A 13,841-nucleotide genomic window follows, 5' to 3' on the forward strand; every position below is an offset into this window, starting at 1 on the left:
AACTATGTTGTATAGATCAGAAATCATCCTTCATGTAGCATTTATTCTGATATGTACCTCATGCTGTTCAGGGCCAACTAGACATAGCTAGGAGATCTGTGATTAGACCTTCCATGGTTGGGTGTTGGGTTATACTAATTTTCAGTCCCATGTGGTTGCTTTATGTTTTTAATTATTAATATCATATATTTCCTTCCTCTTCATATTATCCTCTCAACAACCCTGTGAGGTGTGTTAGGTTTGAGAGGCTGTGACTGGCCCAAGGTGGGGCTTCAAATCCTGTCTTCCAGTCCAACACATTAACCACTACACCACACTGGCTTGTATGCTTTGAAAGTCAGGGAAATAGTGCTCTAGAAAAAGCTGTTTTCATCTCACCCTCTCCCAGATCTAACCCTTGCTACCTCCAGCTCCCTGAGAGGAGATAAAAGTGCTCCCAAATAATGCTTAATTTGACCCTTAGTAGACAACAGTTCCATTTGGAGAAGAGTCATCGCTCAGTGGTGGTAGAGCATCTGCCCAGGTCCTAGGTTCAATCCCCAACAATTCACCCTTTCTGAAACCCTGGAGAGACTGTTTGTCGTGAGGTAGAACAAGGTGCTCAATCTTGTCATATCAAGTGGGCCGTAAGAGTACTTCCACATGAAACCCACAGGCTGCACACAGCCTTGTCACACGGGGGGGGGGGGGGAGTGAGGCCAAAATTGGACACCCCCTACCCCAGTCCTCATGCTGCCTTCTCAAAGCCAGCTAAGCAAGGCACTGGGCTTTGGGAAGGAGGTGGGAGGACTCCAGGACCCTGTCAGAGCCTTCAAGCCTCCTTTGCATAGCCCAGCGCCTCACCTACCCAGCTTTGGGAAGGCAGTGTGAGGGCTTGGGGGGCATCATGTTGGGCCACATTTGGACCACTCTGATCTAGATGGACCAAATGGTCTGGTCTAGGGTAAGGAAACTTACTGTGTTCCTATGTTTACACAGGGATTCTAGCACCTTCAGTTTCTGAACTCAGTCAAAGGACTGCACAATCATTTGTTCCTGTTCATCTGCTAGATATGGTCAGATAACTACTTTAGGTGTCAGATCACTAATGTACTGGGCACAATGCATCACCAATGCATCCACATGTGCATCTGTAGTACCTTGGACACAGGAAAAGAGATCTGCAGATTTTTCAATACTAATCCACGTAGGGTTACTGCTGCACAAAAACACTGTGGATTGCCCTATGGGTTTTTATCTACAACCAGGAAAGCACTGTGGATCTTCACCAATATCAAGATCTCATAGTGGATTACATAAGCGAGGTAGTTCTTCTACATGTGCAATATTCTTCTGTGCATGGAAGACATTTAGAGCATCCAATGGTAACATGCAACATCCCTCTTCACACGTTACTTGCATAAAGATTGTGGGGTTATGCTATTTTAGCCCCGTCCTTGAGATCACATGTTTCCCATGGGCACAGCTGCTGCCCTGCACCCCTAAATCAATTAATTAAATAAAAATACTTAACTAACTGACCAACTGTGTCACAAATAACTCAGTTCTGCCCCCCAAACATAGACCCTGCCCCCCTATAGGCAATCCTGGCTATGCCCATGATGTTTTCACCCTCCTGGCCCCTCACACATTGGGAGATAGCTTTTGATGAAGAGGAGGACCTTGGTCATATAGAAATAAACCCTCCCTGGGTCAGAAATTATCCCTCAATCAGGAGGGGGAGTCAGGTGACCTCAAAGACAGGGCTAAAATGTGTGGCCTTACAACCTCTTTGCTCAGGTATACTTCCCCTTTGTTGCACACACTGATATTTGTAATAGCTAAAAAGAACCCATCTTTTGAACTGTTTCCCCCAAGCACAAAGCACCCACTGCACTGCTGACTTTTGTTCAAAACCCCATTTAGAAAAGCTATGTACAATATGGTGGCTTCATCTTATAATGAACAATTAGGCAAAAGCATTCATTTCCAGGAGTGAACCACCGTTACCATCGACCAGTCAAGGAAGCATCATCCTTATAGTACGGCTTTAAACAGCTCATTCACATCCCACAAAATCCGGGAGAGTCAAATCAGGAGATTTACTTTCACAATTAAACAACTAGTCTAGGACCCCTTTGCTTGCAGCTTAAATCAAAGCACTGGAGCCCTCTTTTGGTCAAATTGGAAATTGACACTGTTGGCTGGGTTGCTACAAGGACATAAAATGTTACTTTCCCCCAAACCTACTCCCATTGAAATCAATCACAATTCATTCTCTTTCTCACTTCAGCAGCAGCTGTAAAAGGCTTTTTATAGTGCCAGCCCTTGTTTCTAAAGGGATTATTTTTCCATTTATAAGACAGATCTCTGCACCACTGGCTTTGAAATTAAGTGTAACCCACCCACCCCTGCTGTTACACACAATAGACTTCTTTCCAGAAACGTCAATTCATGCAATAGTGTTTCTGGAAATGATGCAAAACATTTGCAGAAAATTGTTCAGTGCTTCAGCAGACACCCTAGGAACCAAGGTATCCAGATTTTATGGCTACAACACACACACACACACACACACACACACACACACACGGGGGGGAGGCAGGGAGACATGCAACCACACTAGCCTAAACAATTCATTCACATCTTGTGCTGCATTCAGGCATTCAGCCTCATCATGGGAGGGCTAAACATGAATGTGTGTGTGCCAGTCCCACCCTCAACATCCTCTGGGCACCAGATCCACTCATTCCCTGTCTGTAACCTTCATGTATTGATTTCAAAGGTCTAAAATGTCTTCTTACTGCGTTCACCTGAAAGTGGGTAGAAGCCGCTTATGAAAGGAAGCTTTTAAGCTGAACATGCTCAGAAGCCCCCTTCAGACTTTCAAAAGTTGACTGAGAGGAGCCCACATGCCAGGGGGCATTGGGAGTGGGCCTTTTGTGCATACCCCTCCTCTATATACAGTTATAACCTTCACTTGTTCAGGAAAACACTCAGTTACAGTGAAACTGAAAGGCATCCGTGAAAACCTGGGACCACTTCATGTGTTAATCCTTTCTGATCTAGAAAGCATTTCAGTGTAGTTAGCACTGTGAAATTCACATAGACATTACAATTAAACAAATGTATTAAATATATGTATGATGGGTGCAGCAGTTGTACATCTCGGCATATAGAATTCAGACCAAAAGATGCAAAACAATCTAAAGAAATTTGTTCAAGTATTTTATTGACTTACATTTGCATTTAACCTTTCTTCTGAGGTGGTGGGAACTGGTTCTCGTGTTTTGTCCTCACACAACAACCCTGTTTGGTAGGTTAGATTGAGAGAGAGAGTACCTGGCCCAAGGTCACGTTATGAGCTCCATCTGCAACTAAGTGAAGATTTGAACCTGGGTCTCCTTGATCCTAGTCCACTAAACTAGGAGTGCTAAACTACTCCACCTTGCATGAAACCACAAGGAGAACAAAGGAATGGAGTCATGCAGTGCTGATCAGCTGCCTGAGTCTGTTGCCAACTTACCTGCTGTCATAGCTCAGGCTTTTCCTATATCATCCTGAAGATGATTCAACCTGTTGCCAGCAGCATTCAAGCACCAGAGAGCACAAGAGAGCCAGTGTGGTGTAGTGGTTAATAGCGGTAGACTCGTAATCTGGTGAACCGGGCTTGTGTCTCTGCTCCTCCACATGCAGCTGCTGGGTGACCTTGGGCTAGTCACACTTCTTTGAAGTCTCTCAGCCCCACTCACCTCACAGAGTGTTTGTTGTGGGGGAGGAAGGGAAAGGAGAATGTTAGCCGCTTTGAGATTCCTTCGGGTAGTGATAAAGCGGGATATCAAATCCAAACTCTTCTTCTTCTTCACCAATAAAACCACTTCTCTAAAAGCATGCCACACAATTGCTCCACACACCCCAGAGCATCAGGCTATAGCCCAGGTAACTTTGACGTGAGCTAATGAGGTTTCTTCATAATGTTGCAGTGATCTTTCCAACAATTCTCCTCCAAGTTCCCTCCTGAAATTTGCAATGATGAGATATAAGCTCTTTCTTTTCAGGGGAAAACTTTCTGTGTCATCCTGCTGGCCCATGAAACCCCATGTGATTGCAATGGAACTGCTGCATGTTGGAGAGTTTGCACATGGTGCTCTCTGTTCACATGGCGTATGTATTGTCAACTAAGAGTGAGACCCCAAACATACCCAGTATTCATAGAATCATAGAACTGCAGAATTAGAAGGGAACTGGAGGTCATCTAGTTCAACCCCTGCTCAATGCAAGATCTATAATGAAAAATGAAATGACAACATCCCTGGCAGGTGGGTTCCTAGTTTCTGCTTCTCTGCAATTTCCATCCATTGGCTCTAGTTCCTTTCCTTTGGAGCAACAGGGAGCATCTCTCTGCCTGAAAACCCTCCAGACATTTGAAGGCAGCTATCATATATTCTCTTCAACTTATATTCTCCAGGGTAGAAGTACCCAGTTCTTTCAATAGTTCTGCATAGGGCTTGTTTTCCAAACTCTTCACCACCAGTAGCAGCCAGTGAGGTGGCACAACTGCTCACCTGGCTTCCACACACCACACGGTGCTGCTGGTTACCAAGAGGAGAAGCAGCAAAGCAGCAGAGAGCTCAGGGTGGTGCAGGTGCAGCAGCAGAGCCAGATAAGCAATGCCACCCTGCCAGTCACTACTGCTCCCAATCCTGGTTGACCACCTCTGGATACAATCCAGTGTGCCAATGTCCTTCTTAAAATGTGGTTCCCAGCGCAAAGAGGTTCTACTGTGGCTGCATATTGCAGAAGATAATCAGTAACGTGGTCTTTGAGAAAGCATCGTTATAGCCATTCTTCTCTTTGAGAACCCCTGATCAGCTTTCTAAGGGTCCAGATTTCTCCATAAGACAGTTTGAAAAAGTACTTGGGTGGAATTCAACATCACACTATTACAAATGTTCCATCTGCCTAAGCATTTCAGCTTGCTGGACAGGAATGATCCCCCTCAATGCAGTCCTCTAATACCAATATTTTGTGGTAACGCCGCTGTGGGTTTAGGGTGGGAGGAAGACAGACAAAGCATTGGACCAATGACTGAAGTCTTGTTGTCCAGTGGGAGACCTCTCCACTTCAGGGCCCTACAAATACCCCTATGTGGGAGCATCAGATTAACATACTCTCCTTTCAACATGTTGAGTGTGCGAGCTTGCAGCCCCAAAAGACACGCTTTCTTCGGAGTGAGAGCACAGCTCCACAGAAAGCACACTTTGGGTTCCGTACTCTCACATGAAAAAACAGGATGTCCCAATTTTATTGGTACAATTGAGGGGTGGGCTAGCATGGTGGAGCAGGGCTGTGATACAATAGCACCACATTAGGCCATGAGCTTGTGATGGGGCCTAGCGATACTGCCATGACTTTGTGCTGCTTACTTGCTGCCTGGAAATATAGAGGAGGAGGAGGAGGAGGAGGAGGAGGAGGAGGAGGAGGAGGAGGAGAAGAAGAAGAAGAAGAAGAAGAAGAAGAAGAAGAAGAAGAAGAAGAAGAAGAAGAAGAAGGGGGTTTGGATTTGATATCCCACTTTATCACTACCCGAAGGAGTCTCAAAGCGGCTAACATTTTCCTTTCCCTTCCTCCCCCACAATAAACACTCTATGAGGTGAGTGAGGCTGAGAGACTTCAGAGAGGTGTGACTAGCCCAAGGTCACCCAGCAGCTGCATGTGGAGGAGCGGAGACGCGAACCCGGTTCCCCAGATTACAAGTCTACCGCTCTTAACCACTACACCACACTGCAGAAGCACAGGATAGAGGCAGCCTCTATGGTTGAACTATAAGCTGGTAACTGAAGAAAGTAAAGCAGGGTGGGGAACTTCAGGCACCTCTGCCTGTCTCCTGGAGCTCTCCTCAGGCCGCCACCCCCCACTGGCCCCAAATTGCAACTTCATTGTTTTTGCCTGGCTGTAATGTATCCTTGAGTTTTAGAAGACACGAGAGTACTGTACAAAAGTAGAATTTACACTTGCTGCTGTACCCACTTTTGTCTCTGTCCCTGCCCACCACAGATATATGGCCCCAGAAGGTTGCCAAGAGGTTGGGCTGCAAAATTTTCCCCACCTCTGCGGTAAAGTGTCTGACAGCTACTTAGGTCTCACCCAGACTTTCAAGCCAAGTTTCATTTAAAGGGCATTTCAGTGTATTTCCCAATCAATGAATATTTCCATTCAACTCAAAGTACAGGTGGAAATAAGTAAGGAGAAGATAAGAGGAGTTTGATTGATGTGCTTTGCTGCATTTTCTCCCCACCTTGCTGGGGAAATGGCTCCCTCTCCTCTTTTACATGCTTTCGTTGCTTTTGTGCTCCATATTTATTTGACATATAAAAGTTGATTTGAAGGGGACTTCTGTCTTTTACAGTCCTGAGCACATTTTGTCAGAAACCAGTGTGGTGTAGTGGTTAGCATACTGGATGAAAACCTGGGCAGCCGGGATCCAAATGCCCACTTGGACATGAAGTTCAGCAGATGACCTTGGGGTCAGTCACTGTTTCTCAGCCTAACCTACTTCACAAGGTTTCTGTGTGTGTGTAAAATGGGGAGGGGAACCATCAGAACCATCTTCACCACCTGGAGCTCCTAGGAGGAAGGGTGGGATATAAATAGGGTAATAAAATGACTGTGCTAAGGTTGCAGCCTTTGTGCCTCAGAGATTGCACTGTTTCATTCCATGAAAAGAGGTCTCTTCTTAGGAGGATAGGGAATCATGATGTGTTCAACTTTGCAAAGCTGAAACAATACAATCCGATTTAACTTGAGAAAAGTCAGTGTGCTGCAAACAGCTTGTCTTACTCCCTAAAGTGTTTGGTACTATAAATAGATGGATTTGGCAGCTGTCTACAGCACATCCCCTTCAACAGCTCAGAGGCTCTACAATGCATAGCTGTAGCCAGAACTGGATTGCCAAGCTCACCTGGAAAGCCACCTTCGAAGTGTCCTTAAATGTGAGCTCTTGAGAAATGGCTTCCCATTGGCCTGTTGAAAGGAGTTCTTTCTCTTTTCCCCGTTTGTGCAGCATGCTCACAGTCAAAGGTTTGTAGGGGCACAATATGAGTGCAATGAGAAATGCAATAAAAATAGTCTTAAAGGGAAATCAGAGAAGGAAATTTACACTCGCCATATTTTGGAGCGAAGAAATAATGAAGATCAAAAATACATTAAGAATGTACATAATGAATATAATTCATTACGCCATTTTTGAAAAAAGTGAACAAAGCCATCTAGACACAAAGCTAGACTGGTGACTGGGAGTGGCCGCTGAGACCACATAACACCAGTCTTGAAAGACCTACATTGGCTTCCAGTATGTTTCCGAGTACAATTCAAAGTGTTGGTGCTGACATTTAAAGCCCTAAACTGCCTCGGCCCAGTGTACCTGAAGGAGCGTCTCCACCCCCATTGTTCTGCCCGGACACTGAGGTCCAGCACTGAGGGCTGATATCTGGCACTAGCCCCACTCTCAGTGCCCAGTCCATTAATTCAAAGGTGTGTTCTGAGTTTCTACGGAATAGAATATACACAACTTCATGAATGCAAATTGTATGTTGGAAAATATGTTCCACAAAACAACATTTTTAAAGTACGTCTATATTTTTTCTGTGCTTGACAAAGAGGACGAAAAACACTAGCTTTATTCAGTAGATGTTAACTCACATTTCAACTATTGAAACTATATTTGGCAGGAGGAAGAACAAAAAGACAGTGAATTGGGAAGGTCTTCATCCCAAAAAAAATCAAAAGAAAAGGTCTAGCAATGATATTTAGCAATGACAAAGCACCTTGCTTGAAAGGATATAGTTACAATTTAGTATGAAGGAAGCAGTGGGTTTCATACTTGGAACTTTGCAGAGTCCCAAAATATTGCCTTCATACTTGGGGCTTTGCAAATTTGTAGTGCTTCACTAGGGCAAATGCATTGTGATGACTCAATATGGTATCATCCACATTCCATTGGCATCAATAGCAAATTGTCTATTGATTAGTGGTTACGGACCTAATGAATGGGTTACCAGCAATCAAAGAGACTGCTGCATCATGTATCTTGATCTTTAATGAATACTTCAATTTATGTCATGCATTGACACTACACTGAAAAGGATATATCAAGAACTCTGGCCAAAAGTTTCAATATAAGGAATAATTCCTACTCAGGAGTTGAAATGAAAAACGTGTGTATTCTGCTAAGAATAACAGTTTGAAGCTAGTAGTAGATTTAAACACAACGTATAAGTATGATAGTTTTAAAGTAATGGTAAGTTTGGATACAACGTTTAAGTGCAGAAATAATGTCGTTTCAAATATACAATGATATAGTACAAAGGTACATGAAATACCAGTGCACAACAATTGTTTTATACAAGTCTCAATAGCAGTCAAAACGAGTCCACATTATATAAAATTAGAATAAAGAATAAAGAATGAAGGATCAAATGGGGCCAAAAAGGAGTATCCGGAGTGTGAATCAGATGTACGGTTCAGTGGTGGTAACCAGGACAGGGCCCTGTTTCGGAGTACACGCCTTCTTCAGAGAAACGCAAGAAAACTTGGATGCAATTATCTAAGACGCATGTCGAAATAGAAACATAAAAGAACTAAATGATACAGACTTCCAACAGATTTATAGTCGTCAAAAAACCGAGCTGTGGACTCGTTTTGACTGCTATTGAGACTTGTATAAAACAATTGTTGTGCACTGGTATTTCATGTACCTTTGTACTATATCATTGTATATTTGAAACGACATTATTTCTGCACTTAAACGTTGTATCCAAACTTACCATTACTTTAAAACTATCATACTTATACGTTGTGTTTAAATCTACTACTAGCTTCAAACTGTTATTCTTAGCAGAATACACACGTTTTTCATTTCAACTCCTGAGTAGGAATTATTCCTTATATTGAAACTTTTGGCCAGAGTTCTTGATATATCCTTTTCAATGCATTGACACTAGGCTGCAGAAGGAATGTGCTCATTTGGTTATTTTACTACCACATTATGAACTCACTTTCCACTTAATGCAAAGTAAGCAGACATGTCAAATACCAAGAAAATGTACGTATACTAAGACCATTAGAACATAAGAAAAGTCTGCTGGAACAGGCCAATGGCCCATCTAGTCCAGCATCCTGTTCTGACAGTGGCCAACCAGAAGTTTGTGGGAAGCTTGCAAGCTGGACATGAGTGAAACATCACTGCCCACCTGCAATTCCCAGCAACTGGTATTCAGAAGCAAACTGTCTCTGTGGACGTAGAACATAGCCATCATGTTGAGTGGCTTTTGCTAACCTTTCCCTCCATGAATTTGTCTTTTAAAGCCTCCTGTGAGAGTGAGTTCCATAGTTGACCTATGCGCTGCTGGAAGGATGTGCACTGGACATCAGCTGCGACTCAACCAAATGCCAGTTTCAAGCGCACTGGTTGGATATTGTGGAACAGAGCCAGGAGCATCAGAAATGCTCCAGAATTTGCCTACATATAGTCCTCTGCCTGTCTAGAGGAATCTGGTTGGTTGGCTTCTGCTGTGAACAAACAGCTGAAATAATGCAATGTTCGGTTGAATTAAACATGGCAGCGGTGTTCTCTGTTACGTCGCCCAAGTATTTTTAGGTATAGCCATGTGAACAACACAAGAAGCTAATCTGTTAGTGACCCATGATAGCCTTGTGGCCCAATGTGGTGGATAGTTCACAGTTATGCTGGGCATAAAATACCTATTTGAAGAGGAAGGGAGTCAGAGGCACAGGGCATGCAGCTCCAATGTCCCCAGTCTACATGTGCATTCCTAATCATCCCATGTTGAGTATAAAGGTCTTAAGTGGGCTCAACTGTGTTCAGTTGAATATGGATAGACCTTCCTTCTCAATGCAGGAAGATTAGGAATGTGCAAATGGGATAGGTAACACTGGAGTCAGGCTGATGTGAAAACCCCATGCACCATACTCACTGCCCCCTATATGTTGCTTGAATGGCCAAGTCCACAACTAGGGATGGGGGAGAAATTCAATTCAGTTCACATTTAAAGCCAATTTTATCAAATTCATCATTTCTGAAACAATGTGGGAGTGAGAAACACAGCCAGTCTTTGAAATTCGCATTTATCTGAATTTTGCAATGCAGTTTTCCAACCAACCAAGGTTAACAAAAATTGCACATATTAGGTAAAAGTATGCATAGAGATGAAAATGTTAATGGAAATGACATATAAAAATGCATTATAGTAAGGAAATAATTTTTGATTGGTCAATAAATAAATTGCTCCCACAGTTGCTATTCATCAGGCAGTTGCTGCTTACTAAGGGTGGGTATTTTGTCTGTATGTGTTTCCTTCCACAGTTACTAATACCAGATGGGGGGGCATGATTTGCTAAGGGAATCTGCACAGTGTCAAAATTTTAGCCTCCTCTCCATATCATGGCCCCAATCCAAACTGAGGATTCTGAGGTTGTTTTTTGAAGAAAAAGTCACAGAAACCCCAAGTCACATGTAGGTTGGTCCTTAGATGCTGTGGGGCAATAGACTCTCCACTTTGCAATAACGGTGTGGTTACAGGCACTGAATGATCCCAGATAGTGCAATTCTCAATCCCTTGCCTTCTTGTCTCTGCCAATGTCTCTAGGAGAACAATGGCAGCAAAACACCACTGAATTCCCAGGCCATTTTTATAGTTGCCTGTGGCTGAGATAGTTCTGAAGGAGTGTATATATATGTTCCTTAAAGGTCGATGCACATTGTAATTTTTTTTTTTTTTTAAGAAATTCAATGCACATTTGTGCTCAACTGCATGTCATTTCTTTTCCAGCCCCCTGCCCAGAAAGTCAGGAAGAGATTTGTCTAGCTTCAGCAAGCTTCTTACAGGAGGCTTGTTTGCACTCTCCTGGGGCTGCCTTTGAAAAGTGTTCAGGAAACTTTGGCCGAAGAACACAGTGGCCCAACTCTGGAATGGGGCTGGTTATAGAGATGGTGTTAACCTACCCTTATAAATCCACACTAGTTAACAGCTGCTTTCTAGGCCCAATAATTTCTTGAATTGCTGGAGGGCCAGAAGGAGACTGACCTCCTAACCTTTGTGATGGCCCCATCGCTATTGTTCTTTGAAGCCTGCAGCTGGGGATATGATTTGGCTTAAATAGGGGAGTATCAGGCGACAGGGCTTGCAGATTTAATTAAGGCCACCCCAGCTTTCCCTGATGAAATAAATTCAGCACTGAGCCCAGTTCAAATGTTCTTTCAGTCACATCTGCACACATGCAGTTTATCCCTCACACAGATAATGTTCACAGACCTGTTAAACCACAGTCTGTATACCTAAATGGCTTGGATACAGGTTATTTGAGGGAGAATATCCTCATATTCAGGGACACGGGTGGCGCTGTGGGTAAAACCTCAGCACCTAGGACTTGCCGATCACATAGTCGGCGGTTCGAATCCCCGCGGCGGGGTGAGCCCCCGTCGTTCGGTCCCAGCTTGTGCCCACCTAGCAGTTCGAAAGCACAATTAAGTGCAAGTAGATAAATAGGTACCGCTTTCTAGCGGGAAGGTAAACGGCGTTCCGTGTGCTGCTCTGGTGCCGGTTCGCTGGAGCAGCTTCGTCACGCTGGCCACGTGACCCGGAAGTGTCTGCGGACAGCGCTGGCTCCCGGCCTCTAGAGATGAGCGCACAACCCTAGAGGCTCCCGGTCTCTAGAGATGAGCGCACAACCCTAGAGTCTGTTAAGACTGGCCCGTACGGGCAGGGGTACCTTTACCTTTACTTTATCCTCATATTCAGCGCATACATTATGTTCTTCAGTAGGCCTTCAGATCATTCAAGGAGGCCTTGTTTCAAATGCACCCTCAATTTCTGAAGCTCAGTGGGTGTGCACCAAATCGGGGTAATGTCAGCTGCAGTGAGTATGAGAGATGGGCCGAGCAGATAATTCCATCCCATTTCAGCCTTACTGGCATTCAATCATAGGTCTGTCCCGTCCCATTTATGCAATCTGAATGCATTTTGTGCTTACTTCTTATCTAAATACACTCCTTTTGAATGCCTTCACCAGGAACATACACATTTTGTATGCATCTTGCATTTAAAAAAATGCCTGCTTTGTGCACTGAAAATGCACTGCAAATCTACAAGAGAGCAAAATAATCCAGCTGAAAGCAAGCAAATTGGGGAGTGTTGAACTCTGGTTTGCTCCGCTGTGAAAAAAGGGTGCTTATTAGGTACTAGTCCTATCAAACTCCCTTCTTAAGCAGCACTTTTCCATCACTCAGGAAGTGGCCAAAACAGTTCGATTTGCTGGGCCAGGGGAAAGTTCTAAATGACTGGCTGTTATTTGTTATTTATTTTATTTAAATTATTTGTACCACTCCTTGCCCCATTTAGTTCAAGGTGGTTTAAAAGAATAGTCAACAACAGAAACATATAAAGGAAACAGTTGTTGTTTTTGTTATTATTACTTACTTACTTTAAAAAAAAGGTAAAGGGACCCCTGACCATTAGGTCCAGTCGTGGCCGACTCTGGGGTTGCGGCGCTCATCTTGCTTTATTGGCCGAGGGAGCCGGCGTACAGCTTCCGGGTCATGTGGCCAGCATGACTAAGCCACTTCTGGCGAACCAGAGCAGCACACAGAAACACTGTTTACCTTCCCGCCGGAGCGGTACCTATTTATCTACTTGCACTTTGATGTGCTTTCGAACTGCTAGGTTGGCAGGAGCAGGGACTGAGCAACATGAGCTCACCCCATCGCGGGGATTCGAACCGCCAACCTTCTGATTGGCAAGTCCTAGGTTCTGTGGTTTAACCCACAGCGCCACCCGCGTCCCCACTTACTTACTTACTTAATCTATATAACACCCTTCATCCAAAGCTCTCAGGGCATTCACAAGATAAAAATACAGGTTACAATACAGTTGTGAAACAGTTTCAAAGTTATTGCTGGGGGGGGGGGGAGCCAGAGTAAAAATAAATCAGTGTAAAGGCAGAAATGTTACATATAATTATGATAGGCAGAAACCAGACCTTTAACACAGATACACTCGATAGCTTTTGGTCACAGTTTCAAGAACTCTTGGGAAGGGGTGTTAAAGACAAGCTTCAGGGTGCCCTGATAGTTAATGATACCACTTTTGTTACTGAAATTCATAATAGTACTCTTAGAACTCTAATTGGTTATTGGGAGGAATTCAGCATCACACTATGCTGAATGTTCTATCAGAGCCAGCATTTCAGCTTGCTAGACAGAATGATCCTGCTCTCCCATCCCCTGTGCACTGCCCCCCCCAGCCAATTTCAAGGACAAGGAGGGACAAAATGGGGAAAGTCCCATTGCGCAAGTGGAAGATCACGCACAGGGCTTCTGCTGACAGGACTAGTTAGGTGAATTCCACCCATTGTGTACGACATTTTGTTGTCTATTGTATTGTAAAGTAAGGCTTTGACAGAGGGGACTTGTCATGGACTCGTTGGACACAGAGGAGTGGTGGGAAGAACCAGCTGGGATATAATTTTTAAATGGATATAATTTTAAAACACACATTGACTAGCATTGTCCGTGTGTGTGTGTGTGTGTGTGTGTGTGTGTGTTTAAAATAATAAATAAAAGAGAGAGAACTGCCATGTGGCCAAAAATATAATTCATTCCACCCCCACCAACCTCCCAAAAAACCACTCTGGCATATGGCAACCTTGCTCTTTTGTTTAGTGAACTTTTGCACTCGCTGCTTTCCCCCAGAGTTTCCCTGCATTTCCAACAGCAAACAAGCTGTGAGTTAGCATAAGAAAGCCTACTGGCGCATTCACTTGTTTCTGCTTGACGCCACCTGTGT

The sequence above is a fragment of the Podarcis pityusensis genome (assembly GCF_964106645.2).
Source record: "Podarcis pityusensis genome assembly, chromosome: 7".
Classification (NCBI taxonomy): domain Eukaryota; kingdom Metazoa; phylum Chordata; class Lepidosauria; order Squamata; family Lacertidae; genus Podarcis; species Podarcis pityusensis.